Source organism: Bombina bombina, chromosome 3, assembly GCF_027579735.1.
Source record: "Bombina bombina isolate aBomBom1 chromosome 3, aBomBom1.pri, whole genome shotgun sequence".
Lineage (NCBI taxonomy): Eukaryota > Metazoa > Chordata > Amphibia > Anura > Bombinatoridae > Bombina > Bombina bombina.
Window position 1 is genome coordinate 409,305,853 of NC_069501.1, and position 19,288 is coordinate 409,325,140.

The following is a 19,288-nucleotide window of genomic DNA, read 5'->3' on the forward strand; positions in this document are numbered from 1 at the left end:
CAAATGAGGACTTATTTATTATTATTATTAGTAGTAGTATTATTACTTTTAGTATTATTACTTATAATCATTGCACACTAGCGCCAACTCTTGTCTTTGTTCCCATTTGACTTTATTCTAAGAGAGGTGAGGTTTCTCTTTGCTCTTCAAAGTAGGGCTGCTTATTTGTGCAAGATTTATTAATACTATTTTGGGTGTAACTATCACCTACCACTGTATTTTTAGCGCTAGTAGCTAGGTTAAAAAAACATGCCAAAATGCGAATGACTTAAAATGCTATTAGCATCAATGAATATTTCTTAAAATACACGTATGGTGTTGGATTGTTTTTTCTTTCTCATAGCAATACCCTCATATTTATATATACTATGTTGTTATGAGATTTGACGCTTAGCTGCTGTGATGTCTATACACTTTCTGCTACTAACTGCTGCAGGTGCGATCAGTGGCGTCACTAGGGGGTGCGTGGGGTGCAGACCGCAGAGGGTGACACCACCAGCCCGAATTTTTTTTTTTTAATTGGAATTTTATTGAAATTCAAAGAAATACAATGTAGAGATGCGTAGATTTTTTTTGATTAGAGGGGCCAGCAGTTGTGAACATTAGTGGGACTGGGGAAGTTGTAGAGCCCGCGCCACAATTTCCACAAATAGTTTTCCCGGCTGCTTTTTTGCTTGTTTGTACTTTGCTCCTCCCCTGCCCAATTTCACTATAAATGTTGTGGGCATGCCGTGGGGCTTGCAAAGTTGCGCTGCTAGCCTAAACCTGCCTGTCTATCTGTGCTCACTGCTCAGTGACGTGTGGAGTCACTCAGGGGAGGGGGATACCTGGCACCTGACCGCATGACTGTCTGACACTGGAGCCACGTTTGAAGCCCACCAGACCGGTAAGGTTACTGTACACTAAGTGCACACTAAAGAGGTAGGAGGGGAGGGAGGGCAGGCGGGGGTCTTAGGGTGGGCAGAGTGCAGAGATGATTGGCCATAAGAAGCGGTAGGCACGAGGCCTGGGGCTGTGCACTGACAGAATTGAAACAGAGTCAGAGAGCAGAATTTTCAGAGTTTGCGCACCTAAACATTTTCTTTAGTGATTTATTTTTAGAGTGCACTGTTTATCTTTCATTTGATGCTCTGCTGAGCCAGGGAGCAGCTCTAGGCATGAGATTTATAATTAATGCAGTGCAGTTTACATATTTTGTATGTGTGTGTGTCTGAGTGCTTTTGTGTGTGTGTGTGTCTGAGTGTTTTTGAGTGTGTGTGTCTGAGTGTTTTTGTGTGTGTGTCTGAGTGTTTTGTGTGTGTGTCTGAGTGTGTTTTTGTGTGTATGTCTGAGTGTTTTTGTTTGTGTGTCTAAGTGTTTGTGTGTGTGTGTTTGTGTGTGTGTCTGAGTGTGTTTCCGAGTGTTTGTGTGTGCATCTGAGTGCGTTTTTGTGTGTGTCTGAGTGGGTGTGTATGTCTGAGTGTTTGTATGTGTGTGTGTCTGTGTTTTTATGTTTGTGTGTGTCTGCTTTCTGTCTATTGGAGAAGTTTGCCTTTTTTATGAAATCCTCTTCTTGCAGTAAAAAAAAAAACATTACTGGGGGTGGGGGTGACACCATAACTTACCGCACCGGGTTACACCAACTCTGGGTGCGATTACCTTGGTGCCACTGGGTGCGATTACCTTGAGACTTTATCCTACACGGAGCAAAATGTTCTGATTGTCAGGCCGCTGTCAGTAATGCATTTTTTTTTATTGGTTGCCAGCTCTGTGGCTTCGTCTCTGTTGTATTTCCTGTTATACAAGGGCTGTTACACAACTCAGAGGCCCTTAGAGGAGCTGCTGCAGAAGACATGAGTTGGTGCCGAGGCTCTGCCTTTAACAGCAAGACTGCAGACTAGGGATCAACCTCTCCTTGGTTTTATTGAAACACGTGAGAGAGCAAGTGTAAATGACAGTTAGTGAGTGATGTGTGCAGGTTATAGGACCCTAAAGTGGTCTCAACATCATATGTAGTCACGTGATAGCATGGCCAGATCCATTGTGAAGCATTTAAATGGCTGTGCATCAATGCTTGACTTCACCGATTTAACGAACTGCCAAGTAAAGATAGCAGACTGATATAATGTGAGGTTCACGCTTGTGCTTAGCTGTGCTCCAGGAGAGTCATGAGCGCTTAATATCAGCTTCAACAGAAGCCTTAAACGTTTGTTTAATATGATGCCAAATAAAAAATGGCTTTAGCATTACCGGTATTTTACTAATGCCGGCACCGGATCCTAATCACTGATTACCGGCTGTGCCGGTAAAATACCGGCTGGGTGGCAACCCTATAGGTAAGTGAAAATAAATTTATTACTGAGTTGGGTGGTAGGCTTCTCTTAAAGGGACACTGAACCAAATTTTGTTCTTTTTTTATTCAGATAGAGCATGCCATTTTAAGCAACTTTTTAATATACTCCTATTATCAATTATTCTTCATTCTCTTGCTATCTTTATTTGAAAAATGAGGCATCTAAGCTATTTTTTGGGTTCAGACTCTGGTCAGCACTTGTTTATTGGTGGGTGAATTTATCCACCAATCAGCAAGAGCAACCCAGGTTGTTCACCAAAAATGGACCGGCATCTAAACTTACATTCTTGCATTTCAAATAAGGATACCAAGAGAATGAAGAAAATTTGATAATAGGAGTAAATTAGAAAGTTGCTTAAAATTGCATGCTCTATCAGAATCACGAAAGAAAAAAATTGGGTTCAGTGTCCCTTTAACTAAAAAGTCTTCAGGGAGCATTTAAAGGAAAAAAGATAAGGGCAAAGCCTGACAGCACAAGGGAGAGTTTTCCAGAGGGTAGGTGTCCTGCAGTCTAGCATGGGAAGAAGTGATAGTCGAAGATGCAAGGACTAGGAGCAAGTCATTGTTGGATCTTAGTAGGCGGGCTGGAGTATACTAGAGAGGATAGGTAAGTGGGGAGTGGCATTGGTGAGAGCTTTGTATGTAAGGGTGAGGATTTTGAATTTAATTCTGCTTTGAATGGGGAGCCAATGAAGAGACTCGCAAAGACGTGCAGCAAATACAGAGCGACGGGAAAGGTGGATCAGCCTGGTAGAGGCATTTAGAATGGATTCAAGGGGGGAGAGGCGGGAAAGAGGAAGGCCAGTAAGTACGTTATTGCAGTAGTCAAGTCAGGAAATAACAAGAATATTGACATGCCCACTGCTTGTTGTCATAGCTCTATCCCAAAGCACCTAATGTTAACTGTATACAATATGCACAAAATATTAAATATTGTAATATTCAACTTCATTTGCAAACTAAAATAGATTTACAGATGTCTTTGGATCATCAAATTGTATTTAATATTTTCTTTATTCTGCTCTATGTGCACAATATTCACAAGACCAGTTAAGATCTAATGTTTGCTATGTACATCCTGACATCTATAACAAGTGTTCACTTCACGACAGATTTGGTCAATTTGGGACAGAATATTTGGACAATTCTACCATGAAACAGGAGGCCAAAAACTAGAACTGTCCCAGGAAAATCAAGACAGTTAGTATGTATACTATATGCATAGAGAACATGGTTTATTGTTCCTCAGGAGTGTTTCCAAAACTTAAAAATCTGGGGTTCTGGCAATGGTAAAAACCTGGAGATCTGGGAAAGTTTTCTTTTGTAAAAAGCAGAACTAGGCTAAAACAGGTTGCTCCTAAATGGTGACTCGCCATAGAACAAGCTATTGAGCTGTTGTTCGTTCCTGGTAGAGCGCTTCTCTCTTTGTATGCACTAGTAGGGGGGGGGGGTGGGCATCAGTTTATGGTAGTTATTTCTGCTCCACTTATTTAAAGGGATGGTAAACACTGAGATTGTAATATAAAATGCTTAGATATGCATAATAAAATAACTTTGCATTATACATTTATTATTTATTTTGCCCCTTTACCCCTTAGTTTAAGTCTGAAAACTGTGTATTCACAATCCTAGCCCTGCCACATATATGTATCACATTTGTAGTCTGTTACCTTATCATTTCTGCTGAAGCCAAACAATGGAGATTTTGTTAGTGCAATGATGGTAACAAGCCCTAGCTTCTGCAGAGTCCATTCTGTATTGAACATAAAATAGTGGTAGAGTTTGACCATTGATAAACAATTGTAGCTAACAACATGTTAATTTGTTCTTATATTGTTGGGGGCTCTATGTACTAAGCAGTGAAAGCTGCTCCAGAGCCCTTGTGGGGCAGGTTTGCATATGCGAGCCTGCTTCCCGCAATGTAAGAAGTAGCGGTCATTAGACTGCTGCATCTTAACTCTACGCCACCTCTGAGGTGGCGAGGGAAAATCACAGAGAGCTTGCTCACTCTCAGTGATTGACAGTCTCATCTCTCACGCGATTGGCCGCAAGAGAGATGGGGCGGGCATTACACGCTCACTTGAGCGTGTAATGATACATACGGGCAGCGGAGCCTGTTCGTCCGCTGCCCATATGTTGTGAAGGCGTGCAAACAACTTCTCGAGTTGAGAAGCTTGTTCGCTCTACCTTTAACACATGGGGCCCTTAGACTCTACTGTTTTGTTAATCTATTGGAAGACTAGACTTTTTTTTGTAATTACAAGTTGTCCCTTTAAATCCCCCCCACCCCCACACTATTTACCGCTCTTCTACACCTGAACAGAGCAAATAACATGCTATCAAGGATACCCACATATAGAACTGTCAGGATGCAATAGGACAGATCACATTTTATGGTGTGTAATTTTAGAACAGGAGTGTACAACCTGGGCTTTAACAGCTGCAAAACAAACCAGGGGTCTCAGAATATCCCAGACAAACAGGTCAGGTTGAATCAGCTCTTGTCATGTTAGGGGGTAATGTGCAGCCTTTTAATTCACTGTCTGTGTAATGAATTCTTGACATATCCCTTATGTGCAAACCCAAAGAAACCAATGGTTGAAAAACACATAAGAATTCCCTTACACATGTATGAAAAGCTCAGCCTATTGTGAATGAAAGTATTTGATTTTAAAAAGGGTTTATAAGAAATATAATCTAAAAAAATGAAAGAATTCTGAGTGACCTTGTGAGATTTTTTACAACATATTTTGACATACAAAACCTATGTGCATAGTCTGTGCAGCTCATCTATCAGATAATAATAGAGCACAAGGGAAGCTCCCTCCCAGCAGTGCATTGCAGTTCCTGAGCCTACCTAGTTTTACATTCAACAAAGGATACCAAGAGAATAAGGTACATTTGTTATAAAATTAAATTGGAAACTTGATTAAAATTGCATGTTTTATTTGAATCATGAAAGAACATTTTTGAATTTCATGTTCCTTTAATGTTTCCCTTAAAATCTATGTTAAGACTTTTGTCTACTGTTACTTCCAGTTGTTAACTTTGCAACTGGAATACAATTTATCCTGTGTATTATGAGAGGAACTCTACTTACAAGCAGATACAAAATAAATACTGGCACATTACTTCCTGTTTAATATTGTGCATTGTAAGACATGAACTATTTGGGCCTAGCCTGAACCCTGATGATCTTTGTTATTGTTAGCTTATAGTATTTACATACATTTGTCATCATTGTATTTATTCAGCTGGAATGTAAAAGGAAACAATACCACTTTTGTTTTTATTGGATCATTGAGGTTATTTTTATTTTGTCTACATTAGTCCTTAGCAATAAGGAACCATCTTTGTTAATCTTTTTCTTCTCTGTGATCTGAGTAAATAAAAGAGATCACAATAAGTGAAGTCATGTATTCAATAGAAAGATGCATCCCTGTTTAAAGGACCAGTTCACTCAGTTAAGAGAGATACTTAAAGGGACAGTTTACTGAAAAAAATTCTCCCCTTTAATGTATTCCCAATGATCCACTTTACCTGCTGAAGTGTATTAAATTGATTAGAAGTATTTCCATTACCTTATATTGGAATTTGAATTAGTTTATTTAGCCTGTGGTATCCCCACCCATCTTGAAAGTTTTTGGCCTCAAGGCCAAGCTGTGTTAACACAGCCAGTAGAATAAATTACACTCCCATTGGGTAAATGGGTTATAGAAGAGATAAGGTAATAAAATGTTAATTTTCCATTGTTCTCTCCAAGTATTGGTGATCGGTTTATGGAGACATATAAGATAAAGAAGCTTTTATATGTACACAATGTGGTAAAGTAATGAGATCTGATTATACCTACAAGTTCAACCCATTTTATTAGGTTGTGGCTTCAAAACACAAAATCAGCTCATTCATATACACAAATAAGCCTTATAAAGCAAATCTCATACATTTTATACTCTGCAGCCGGTAAAAAAAAGTAATTGGAAACACATTAAGGGAAAAACTTTTATAGTATACTGTCCCTTTAACATTACTAATAGTTATGGAAAAGTAAAAAAGCATTATAAAATGGAAAACAGAGGAATTTAAAAAGTTTATATATTTTACCTTAGATTTTGCATCCAGAGTGGTTATATATTGTGTTCCTAAGATGCCCTTATAGAAGGGCTGGGCACAGAATATCGAGTAGCGAGCCCCCTTGCCAATCAAAATGATTTATTCAGAATAATTCTTTATTAGGATGTTGTGGGCGTATGGTTGATGATGTAGGCACACTACTGCATCACTGTAGGATTCACTTTATATTGGATGCGATAAATATAATATTCTATATATAAATGTCTTATTAAAAATGATATCCTTTATTCAGAATGGAATTATAACCAATAATTGTCTACAATGTAAACAAATACAGATCAATATATTGATTCAGCAAACGATAATATGAAGACATGATTATGGATGAGCTTTTATTCAGCTTAGCTTTGTGTTCACACTTCAGGTGATGTCACTTGGAAGGCTTGAGCATGCGCTGCAACACACAAGGGAACGAGACTCCAACTCCATAGGGAAAAAAACGTTTACGTGCGTCTAGAAAAGTTTTCATGGGAGGAGCTAAGCTACCTAAATAACCCAGGATAAAAAAAATACTCACATAATGAAAACAAATTGCAAGGATGCATCCTCACTCATATACATAACGGATTATGTTCTTTTAATTAAAAAATATTAAATTTTTTGGGTAAACTGTCCCTTGAATATGTTTTATTTTTTTAACAATTTCCCTTTTCAACCGACACAAACTAAAGATATATGCAGCAGATTATTTGTTTATTGCGTTAACATAGAAATGGGAATTCATTTTATTTTTATTGCCGATGTGTCATACACTCAACAATTTAAAGGGATACTAAACCCAATTTTTTTCTTTCATGATTCAGATAGAGCATGAGATTTTAAGCACCTTTCTAATTTACTCCTATTATCAATTTGTCTTTGTTCTCATGCTATCTTGATTTGAAAAAGCAGTACTGTAAACTTTAGAGCCGGACCATTTTTTGTTCAGCACCTGGGTAGCACTTGCTGATTTGTGGCTAAATGTAGCAAACCAATCAGCAAGCTCTACCAAGGGGCTGAACTAAAAATGGGCCGGCTCCTAACCTTTTATTACTGCTTCTTCAAATCAAGATAACATGAGAACAAAGAAAAATTGATAATATGAGTAAATTAGAAAGTTGCTTAAAATTGCATGCTCTATCTGAATCATGAAAGAAAAAAATGTGGGGTTAGCATCCCTTTAATTAAATACTTACCATTACTTAAAGGGATAAGAAACCCCCAAAAAATATTTGAGCTATTTTAAAACATTGTTAAAAATCAATACTATTTGTAATTAAAAGTTATTAAATGTTTCCTACCATTTACTGGTATTTTATCCTCAAAATGATTATTGCTGCCAAACCCAATGTTTTCCTCATTATACAGTCCCTTTAATGATGGTCTACCCAGGTAAAGCCATCAAGGCAGCCTACATGCTCAATTGTAGTCCACCATCGTCTCACGCTTGTGCAATGCAGATCCCATCTGTGCTCTGTATTGAGGCGCATCACCAACTAAACAGACATACAGTGGGAACATGTGGTTGTGACATCACCATCAGGGGGAGTGGCGCACCAAAGCACAGAAGTTGCCAAGGGAGAAGACAGCTAATTATCACCTAGATTACGAGTTTTGTGTTACGGTTTTAACTCTGAAATAATGTCCATTTCAGCGTAAAAAAACGTAAAGCAGCCATTACGAGTCTTGTCGGTATAGCTGTACCGCAAGCATTTTAGCCTGTAACGCATTGTCAATCCCGCACTCAAAAAAATTACGTTTTTTTGGGATTTCCATAGCGCTGACATTACAAGTTTTGTGGTAAGGCTAAAAAGCTTGCGTTACAGCCTTTATCGGCACAATCCATTCTGCTATCTGAGACCATTAGTTATGAGTTTTGCGCAACAAAAATGTTACACAAAACTCATAACTAAAATGTTACAAAGTACACTAACACCCATAAACTACCTATTAACCCCTATTCCGCCACCCTGCCACATTGCAAACACTAAAAAAAACCTTATTAACCCCTAATCTGCCGCTCCCAACATCGCCGTCACTAATAAAAAGTTATTAACCCTCATTCCGCCGCTCCCTGACATTGTCACCACTATAATAAAGTTATTAACCCCTATTCCCCTGTACCCTAACATCGCCCATACTATAATAAAGATATTAACCCCTATTCCACCGCTCCCTGACATTGCCGCCACTAAATAAAGTTATTAACCCATAAAACTCTGGCCTCCCACATCACCACCACTAAATAAACCTATTAACCCCTAAACCGCCAGCCCCCCCACATCGCAAAAAACTAAATTAAACTATAACCCCTAAACCTAACAACCCCATAACTTTAAATTAAAATTACAATATCCCTATCTTAAAATAAATAAAAACTTACTTGTGAAATTAAAATAAACTAAGTTTAAACTATAAATTGACCTAACATAACTATTATACTAAAATTAAAATAACTATCAATTAAAAAACTAAATTACATATAAAAAAAACCTAACACTACTAAAATAATTAATTCTAAAATTACAAATAATAAAAAATACTAAATTACAAAAAATAATAAACTCTAAATTACAAAAAATAACAAACACCAAATTATGAAAAATAACAAACAAAATTATCCAAAATAAAAAAATTACACCTAATCTAATAGCCCTATAAAATTATAAAAGTCCCCTAAAAAGAAAAAAAACCCTAGCCTACAATAAACTACCAATAGCCCTTAAAATGGCCTTTTGTAGGGCATTGCCCTAAAGATATCAGCTCTTTTTCCTGTAAAAAAAATACAAAGACCCCCCCAACAGTAAAACCCATACCCCAAATAAACCCCAAAATAAAAAAACTAACTAACAAAAACCTAAGCTACCCATTACCCTGAAAAGGGCATTTATATGGGCATTGCTTTTTGCATTGCCCTTAAAAGGGCATTTACCTCTTTTAAAAATACCCAAACCCTAATCTAAAAAAAAAAAAACACCAAAAAAAAGTTAAAAAAACAAACAAACACTAACCCCCGACGATCCACTTACAGTTTCTGAAGTCCGGACATTCAGACGGCAAGAAGTCTTCATCCAGGTGGCGAGGTCTTCATCCATCCAGGCGGCGTCTTCTATCTTCATCTAGGCGGCATCTCCAATCTTCATTCCGGCGGCGTCTTCTATCTTCATCCCGGCAGCACGGAGTGGGTCCATCCTTCAAGACATCCGGCGTAGAGCATCCTCTTCATACTGTCGCCGCCGTACACTGAATCTTCAATGCAAAGGGAGCCTTTTCAAAATGGCGTTCCTTGCATTCCTATTGACTAATTTGATTTTTGAAATTCAATAGTAAGTGAATTTATAATTCTTTATTTTACTTTTCATACTACTACATCGATTTTTTAGGTATGGATGTTTTCAAAGATTTATAACCCTTTAAATTTAAATCAACAATTACTTAAATTTTAATTTGTTTTAAATACCATCATTGATTGGATGCGGCTGAAAACAATGCTTTCTGATTATGAAAAATGTGTGGATGTTGCTGGTCTACCTCCTAGTTTCCTTGATTCACTCGCGGCATTCTGTCCTTTTCGTTGTTGTTAAATATGTTTGTAGTAACTTCTTTTTCTTAAAGGGATACTAAACCAATTTTTTCTTTCTTTAATTATTCAGATAAAGCATGCAATTTTAAGCAACTTTCTAATTTACTCCTATTATCTTTTTTTTTATTATCAATTTTTCTTTGTTATTTTGCTATCTTTCGGCTAGATTACGAGTTTTGCGGTAAGAGCTGCTCGGTGCTAACTTGCAAGTTATTTCCACCGCTTACCTCCCTATAGCGCTGCTATTACAGGTTTGCATAAACCCGGCGTTAGCAGGCAATAAGTGAGCGTAGAGCAATATTGAGCTCCATATCATTTCCAATACCAGCGCTGCTTTGAGCTGGTTTTACGTGCTCGTGCACGATTTCCCCATAGACATAAAAAAAAAACTAACACCTGCAATAAAGGAGCGTAAAGCTCCGTAACGCAGCCCCATTGATTCCTATGGGGAAAGAAAAAGTTATGTTTACACCTAACATAAACCCCGAGTCTAAACACCCCTAATCTGCCGCCCCCGACATTAGCGGCACCTACATTACACTTATTAACCCCTAATTTGCCGCCCCGACACCACCGACACCTACCTACACTTATTAACCCCTAATCTGCCACCCCTGACATCGCCAACACCTACATTACACTTACTAACCCCTAATTTGCCAACCCGACATCGCTGCCACCTACCTACACTTATTAACCCCTAATCTGCCGCCCCCAATGTTATCGCCACCTACATTACAGTTATTAACCCCTAATCTGCCTCCCCCACCATTGCCGCCACCTACCTACAATTATTAACCCCTAATCTGCCGCCCCTGACATCGCTGTCACCTACCTACAATTATTAACCCCTAATCTTCCGCCCCCAATGTCGCCGCCACTATACTAAAGTTATTAACCCCTAACCCTAAGTCTAACCCTAACACCCACTAACTTTAATGTAATTAAAATAAATATAAATAAAACCTACTATTAATAACTAAATAATTCCTATTTAAAATTACTGTAAAATAAACCCTAAGGTAGCTACAAAATAACTAATAGTTACATTGTAGCTATCTTAGGTTTTATTTTTATTTCACAGGCAAGTTTGTATTTATTTTAACTAGGTAGACTAGTTAGTAAATAGTTATTAACTATTAGCTAAAATAAATAAAACATTTCCTGTAAAATAAAACCTAACCTGAGTTACACTAACACCTAACCTTACACTAAAATTAAATCAATTACATTTATTAAATACAATTAACTAAATTACAAAAAAACCCCACTAAATTACACAAATTAAAAAACAAATGATCAAATATTTTAACTAATTACATCTAATCTAATAGCCCTATCAAAATAAAAAAGCCCCCCCAAAATAAAAAAACCCTTGCCTACAATAAACTACCAATGGCCCTTAAAAGGGCCTATTGCGGGGCATTGCCCCAAAGAAATCAGCTCTTTTCCCTGTAAAAAAAATACAAACAACCCCCCAACAGTAAAACACACCACCCACACAATCAAACCCCCCAAATAAAAACCTATCTAAATAAACCTAAGCTCCCCATTGCCCTGAAAGGGGCATTTGGATGGGCATTGCCCTTAAAAGGGCATTTAGCTCTTTTTCGGTGCCCAAACCCTAAGCTAAAAATAAAACCCACCCAATAAACCCTTAAAAAAACCTAACACTAACCCCCGAAGATCCACTTACAGTTTTTGAAGACCCGACATCCATCCTCAACAAAGAGGCAGAAGTCCTCAGCGAAGCCGGCAGAGGTCTTCATCCAAGCGGCTCCATCTTCAAGACATCCGGCGCTGAGCATCCTCTTCTTCCGACGGCTCTTCTCAAATGAAGGTTCCTTTAAATGACGTCATCCAAGATGGTGTCCCTTGAATTCTGATTGGCTGATAGAATTCTATCATCCAATCGGAATTAAAGGTGTAAAAATCCTATTGGCTGATGCGAGCTCAATCCTATTGACTGATTGGATCAGCCAATAGAATTGAAGCTCAATCCTATTGGCTGATTGTATCAGTCAATAGGATTTTTTCACCTTTAATTACGATTGGCTGATAGAATTCTATCAGCCAATCGGAATTCAAGGGATGCCATCTTCGATGATGTCATTTAAAGGAGAATTCATTGTTCAAGAAGACGATTGAAGAGGATGCTCCGTGACGGATGTCTTGAAGATGGACCCCCTCCGCGCTGGATGGATGAAGATAGAAGATGCCATCTGGATGAAGACTTCTGCCCGGTTGGATGAAGACTTCTGCCCGGTTGGATGAAGACTTCTGCCGCTTCCTTGAGGACTTCTGCCGGCTTCATTGAGGATGGATGTCGGGTCTTCAAAAACTGTAAGTATATCTTGGGGGTTAGTGTTAGACTTTTTTAAGGGTTTATTGGGTGGGTTTTATTTTTAGATTAGGGTTTGAGTGGAAGAAAGAGCTAAATGCCCTTTTAAGGGCAATGCCCATCCAAATGCCCTTTTCGGGGCAATGGGGAGCTTAGGTTTTTTAGTTTAGCCCCCCCCCCAAAATAAAAAACCCTAGCCTACAATAAACTACCAATGGCCCTTAAAAGGGCCTATTGCGGGGCATTGCCCCAAAGAAATCAGCTCTTTTCCCTGTAAAAACATAATACAAACAACCCCCCAATAGTAAAACCCACCACCCACACAAACAAAACCCCCAACTAAAAACCTATCTAAATAAACCTAAGCTCCCCATTGCCCTGAAAAGGGCACTTGGATGGGCATTGCTCTTTAAAGGGCATTTAGCTCTTTTTCGGTGCCCAAACCCTAAGCTAAAAATAAAACCCACCCAATAAACCCTTCAAAAAACACTAACCACCGAGGATCCACTTACAGTTTTTGAAGACCCGACATCCATCCTCAACGAAGCGGCAGAAGTCTTTAGCGAAACCGGCAGAAGTCTTCATCCAAGCTGGCAGAAGTCTTCATCCAGGCGGCATCTTCATCCAGACGGCATCTTCTATCTCCCTCTTCAAGACATCCGGCGCGGAGCATCCTCTTCTTCTGACGGCTCTTCTCGAATGAAGGTTCCTTTAAGTGGTGTGATCCAAGATGGCGTCCCTTGAATTCTGATTGGCTGATAGAATTCTATCAGCCAATTGGAATTAAAGGTGAAAAAATCCTATTAGCTGATGCAATCTTCAATAGGATTGAGCTTGCATTCTATTGGCTGATTGGAACAGCCAATAGAATGTGAGCTCAATCCTATTGGCTATTGGCTGATTGCATCAGCCAATAGGATTTTTTCACCTTAAATTCTGATTGGCTGATAGAATTCTATCAGCCAATCGGAATTTAAGGGACATCATCTTGGATGACGTCACTTAAAGGAACCTTCATTTGAGAAGAGCCGTCAGAAGAAGAGGATGCTCAGCGCCGGATGTCTTGAAGATGGAGCCGCTCCGTGCCGGATGGATGAAGATAGAAGATGCCGTCTGGATGAAGACTTCTGCCGGCTTGGATGAAGACTTCGGCCCGCTTGGATGAAGACCTCTGCCGGCTTCGCTGAGGACTTCTGCCTCTTTGTTGAGGATGGATGTCGGGTCTTCAAAAACTGTAAGTGGATCTTCGGGGGTTAGTGTTAGGGTTTTTTAAGGGTTTATTGGGTGGGTTTTATTTTTAGCTTAGGGTTTGGGCACCGAAAAAGAGCTAAATGCCCTTTTAAGGGCAATGCCCATCCAAATGCCCCTTTCAGGGCAATGGGGAGCTTAGGTTTATTTAGATAGGTTTTTATTTGGGGGGTTTGGTTGTGTGGGTGGTGTGTTTTACTGTTGGGGGGTTGTTTGTATTTTTTTTTACAGGGAAAAGAGCTGATTTCTTTGGGGCAATGCCCCGCAAACGGCCCTTTTAAGGGCCATTGGTAGTTTATTGTAGGCTAGGGTTTTTTTTATTTTGGGGGGCTTTTTTATTTTGATAGGGCTATTAGATTAGGTGTAATTAGTTTAAATATTTGATAAATTGTTTTTTATTTTGTGCAATTTAGTGTTTGTTTTTTTTGTAATTTAGTTAATTGTATTTAATTAATGTAATTTATTTAATTGTAGTGTAAGGTTAGGTGTTAGTGTATCTCAGGTTAGGTTTTATTTTACAGGTAAGTTTGTATTTATTTTAACTACGTAGTTAGTAAATAGTTAATAACTATTTACTAACTAGTCTACCTAGTTAAAATAAATACAAACTTACCTGTGAAATAAAAATAAAACCTAAGCTAGCTACAATGTAACTATTAGTTATATTGTAGCTAGCTTAGGGTTTATTTTACAGGTAAGTATTTAGTTTTAAATATGAATTATTTAGTTATTAATAGTAGATTTTATTTAGATTTATTTTAATTACATTAAAGTTAGGGGTGTTAGGGTTAGACTTAGGGTTAAGTTTAGGGGTGAATAACTTTAGTATAGTGGCGGCGATTTTGGGGGCAGCAGATTAGGGGTTAATAACAGTAATGAAGCTTGCGGCGATTTTAGGGACAGCAGATTAGGGGTTAATAATATTTAACTAGTGCTTGCGATGCGGGAGTACGGCGGTCTAGGGGTTAATATGTTTATTATAGTGAAGGCGATGTCCAGAGCAGCAGATTAAGGGTTAATAATTTTATTATTTGCGATGCGGGAGGGCCTCGGTTTAGGGGTTAATAGGTAGTTTATGGGTGTTAGTGTACTTTTAGCACTTTAGTTATGAGTTTTATGTTACGGCGTTGTAACATAAAACCCATAACTACTGACTTTCAGTTTACGTTATGTGTCTTGACGGTATAGGCTGTACCGCTCACTTTTTGGCCTCCCAGGCAAACTCATAATACCGGCGCAAAGGAAGTCCCATTGAAAAAGGATTTTTGGAAAGCTGCGGTAGTTACGTTGCGTTACGGCCAAAAAAGTGTGCGGTGCATCTAAACCTGCAAGACTTGTAATACCAGCGGTAGTGAAAAAGAGCCTTAACGCTGCTTTTTCACTCATACCGCAAAACTCGTAATCTAGCCGTTGATTTTAAAAAGCAGGAATGTAAGCATAGAAGCTGGACAATTTTTGGTTCAGCACCTGGGTTGTTCTGTCTGATTGGTGGCTAATTGTAGCCACCAATAAGCAAGCGATATTGAGGGTGCTAAACCTAAAATGGGCCAGCTTCTAAGATTTACATTCCTGCTTTTCAAATAAAGATAGCACGGGAACAAAGAACAATTTTGTGAGTTAAAGGGCCATTATACACTCATTTTTTCTTTGCATAAATGTTTTGTAGATGATCTATTTATATAGCCCATAAAGTTTTTTTTTTTTTTTAAATGTATAATTTTGCTTATTTTTAAAGAACATTGCTCTGATTTTCTGACTCCTAACCAAGCCCCAAAGTTTTATTTGAATACCATCAGCTACCTTCTCCAGCTTTCTCCTGTTTGTGTAAAGGGTCTTTTCATATGCAAAAGAAGGGGGAGGGGGGGGAGTGTCTTATTTCCCACTTGCAGTGGGCTTTCCAATTGCCTTTTCAACAGAGCTAAACTGAAAGCTTCTAAGTAAGTTTTTAAACCATTTTATACTGGATTTTTATATCAGTATCTGTGCATCTTATTATTTATAGTAGTGTCTATTACATGCAGTTATATGAACATCAGTGTATACTGTCCCTTTAAGTATCCCTTGAAATATAACATGGATCTCTTGATAACATATGCAATATACAAGCTTGATTTATTCATTGTAAGCCATTGCAAGTAGAATATAGTGACCAGTAATTTATTGCGACTGCTTTATGATTTCAGACCTTCCAGATGACATTTTTTTTTTCAAAGATACAGAATCCCCAAACAATGGTATCTTAATGGGACAGTATACACCAATTGTCATATAACTGCATGTAATAGACACTACTATAAAAAATAATATGCACAGATACTGATATAAAAATCCAGTATAAAACCTTTTAAAAACTTACTTAGAAGCTCCCAGTTTAGCACTATTTATGAGGTTCGGCTGCCCGGCTGCCCGACTGGGACACCCAGTGAAAGGGGCTGGGAAAGCAGGAAAAGCAGACACTCCCCCCTCCCCTGCATATGAAAAGACCTATTACACAAACAAGAGGAAGCAGGAATCTGTAGACATCAGCATACATGTAAAACTTTGGGGCTTGGTTAAGAGTCTGAAAATAAGCACAATGTTATGTAAAAATAAGCAAAACTATACATTTTTACAAAAACATTCCCAGATGGGCTATATAAATGGATCATCTAACAAAACATTTATGCAAAGAAACATCTAGTGTACAATGTCCCTTTAAATTTATATGATCCAGCATAGTCCAACTGTATTGGAAGAGTTCAGCGAGGTGCTTTTTCTCAATTTTTACAGTCTGTCCTGGATACCTTGAACAACATATAAATAGCATCATCAAATTTCCTGAAGAAGTTAGTGTGATAAAAATTCATTTCTTCAATAACTTCCACATTCCAAACATTATTGGATGCATTGACTGTACTCATGTTGCAGTTTCTGCACACTGAAATTTACGTGAACAGGAAAGGGTGACGTGCAAGTTGATTGTAATCGTAAGTCAAAAATAATATCCCTGTTATCATTTCCAGGCAGTGTGCATGACTCGTATATGCTAAGACAATCATCCTTAGACACACTTATGGACAGTGGTTATATACAAAATGCATGTCTACTAGCAAATTTATAATATAATATGTATTATAATAAACATGTTACAGTGACTTTATTTTTTTAATTTTTAATTTCAGAAGATGCTGGATACGCCTGTGGTAGCTGGTTACTTGCACAACTTGCAAACCCATCTACGCCATTTCAAATACACTACAAAGAGGCTCACAGCAAAGCAAGATCCAGATCATCAAAAAGACATTTAACATTCTATAAAGTCTTTATAGGTGCCTGAATAAAACAGGAGGAACACTGAAGTAAATGCCAAAAAGTGGCTGATACTGTCTCCTCATAATACAGCAATTCAACACAATCTTGAAACCATAAATGTAGATTTGTTATCTGATGAAATTATTAATAATTTTACAATTCAGTGGAAATAATGATAACAGCAGAGAAATCATATTATTAACCCCTTAATGACCATGTACGTCGCCAGTCATTCAGGGTTTTCTTGTTATAATAGCGTGGGGCCCCACTATTATACCCTCCATCCTCTCTTCTGGTCACCAGAAATAGCGCTGGTAGCGAGACATATGCTACGAGAAAAAAAAACAAAGCGTGGAGCCACAGTGGGAAGGACGGAGTGATATAGTGTAAGTTATTGTCACCACTCACCTCCCTATAGCGCTGCTATTACAGGTTTTCATAAACCCGGCGTTAGCAGGCAATAAGTGAGCGTTGAGCAAAATTGAGCTCCATACCGCACTCCATTACCAGCGCTGCTTTGAGCTGGTTTTACATGCTTGTGCACGATTTCCCCATAGACATCAATGGGGAGAGCCGGCTGAAAAAAAGCGTAACACCTGCAATAAAGCATCTTAAAGCCCTGTAATGCAGCCCCATTGATTCCTATGGGGAAAGAAAAGTTATGTTTACACTTAACACCCTAACATAAACCCTGAGTCTAAACACCCCTAATCTGCCGCCCCTGACATTGGTGACACCTACATTACACTTATTAACCCCTAATTTGCCACCCCTAACATCGCCGCCACCTACCTACACTTATTAACCCCTAATCTGCCGACCCTAATGTTGCCGCCACCTACATTACACTTATTAACCCCTAATCTGCCGCCCCTAACATCGCCGACACCTACCTACATTTATTAACCCCTAATCTTCCGCCCCCAACGTCGCCGCCACTATAGTAAAGTTATTAACCCCTAACCCTAACACCCACTATCTTTAATGTAATTAAAATAAATCTAAATATAAAACCTACTATTAATAACTAAATAATTCCTATTTAAAACTAAATACTTACCTGTAAAATAAACCCTAAGCTAGCTACAATATAACTAATAGTTACATTGTATCTATCTTAGGTTTTATTTTGTATTTCACAGCTAAGTTTGTATTTATTTTAACTAGGTAGACTGGTTAGTAAATAGTTATTAACTATTTAATAACTACCTAGCTAAAATAAATACAAATTTACCTGTAAAATAAAACCTAACCTGAGTTACACTAAAAACCTAACCTTACACTACAATTAAATCAATGACATTTATTAAATACAATTAACTAAATTACACAAAATAAAAAAGAAATTATCAAATATTTAAACTAATTACACCTAATCTAATAGCCCTATCAAAATAAAAAAGCCCCCCCAAAATAAAAAAAAACCTAGGCTAAACTAAACTGCCAATAGCCCTTTAAAGGGCCTTTTGCGGGGCATTGCCCCAAAGAAATCAGCTCTTTTACCTGTAAAAAAAAATACAAACACCCCCAACAGTAAAACCCACCACCCACACAACCAAACTCCCCAAATAAAAACCTACCTAAAAAACCTAAGCTCCCCATTGCCCTGAAAAGGGCATTTTGATGGGCATTGCCCTTAAAAGGGCATTTAGGTCTTTTTCCGCCCAAACTCTAAGCTAAAAATAAAACCAACCCAATCCACTCTTCTCATAACCCTCCCCCCACACACTCTCTCTCCAACTCTCTCCCTCTGTCATTCTTTCACCAAACCATTTCTTCCCCCACTCATCCTCTTACCTACTCTAATACTAGATCTTACTCTCCCTTTATCACTATATCTCACTCTCTATTACACTCTCTCCTTTTTACTGAGATCTATGGAACAAATGTTTGTACATGTGTATATTTAATGACTTATGGTTGTGATAATGAGGTTTATTTCATATACCCAATGTTTTAATTAAGAATATTCCGTTATTCCGTTTGAATAGTCAGTCCTGCCCCTATCCATTACGTCACTTTGTAACTTTCCCATTGGCCAATCCAGGTACACTACACCTGTGCACTCAGGTGTATTTAAAGGGTGATTTTTCCACTGAATATTAGTGTCCATGACTAAGGCAATGTTCTGCCGAAACGCGTAGGACTTGTGTATCTTTTGTCCTGGATTGATCTATGTTTTGTTTTACCTCTTTTTATTTCTCCAACATCGCTTTGAATAAAAGTATATACGCTTAGAAGGCTTGTGGGATTTTGTTCTATTTGGTAATTAAGAATATTGTCTGAAATATAAGTTTATATTGTGTTTATAAGTAATGATGATGAGGTTTAATAAGGAAGTGGTACTCTTTTGTGTGTTTCATAAACAAATCCATATCAG

At 38.1% G+C, this 19,288-nt stretch overlaps 1 long non-coding RNA gene across 1 annotated transcript; it reads left to right on the top strand.

Moving 5' to 3' along the window:
* The first annotated feature begins 754 nt into the window (after positions 1-754).
* On the top strand, positions 755-19,148 carry LOC128651671 (uncharacterized). Its single transcript, XR_008401155.1, has 2 exons — positions 755-886; positions 16,779-19,148. It is a non-coding gene; the product is annotated as an uncharacterized LOC128651671 (long non-coding RNA).
* The last annotated feature ends 140 nt before the right edge of the window (positions 19,149-19,288 follow it).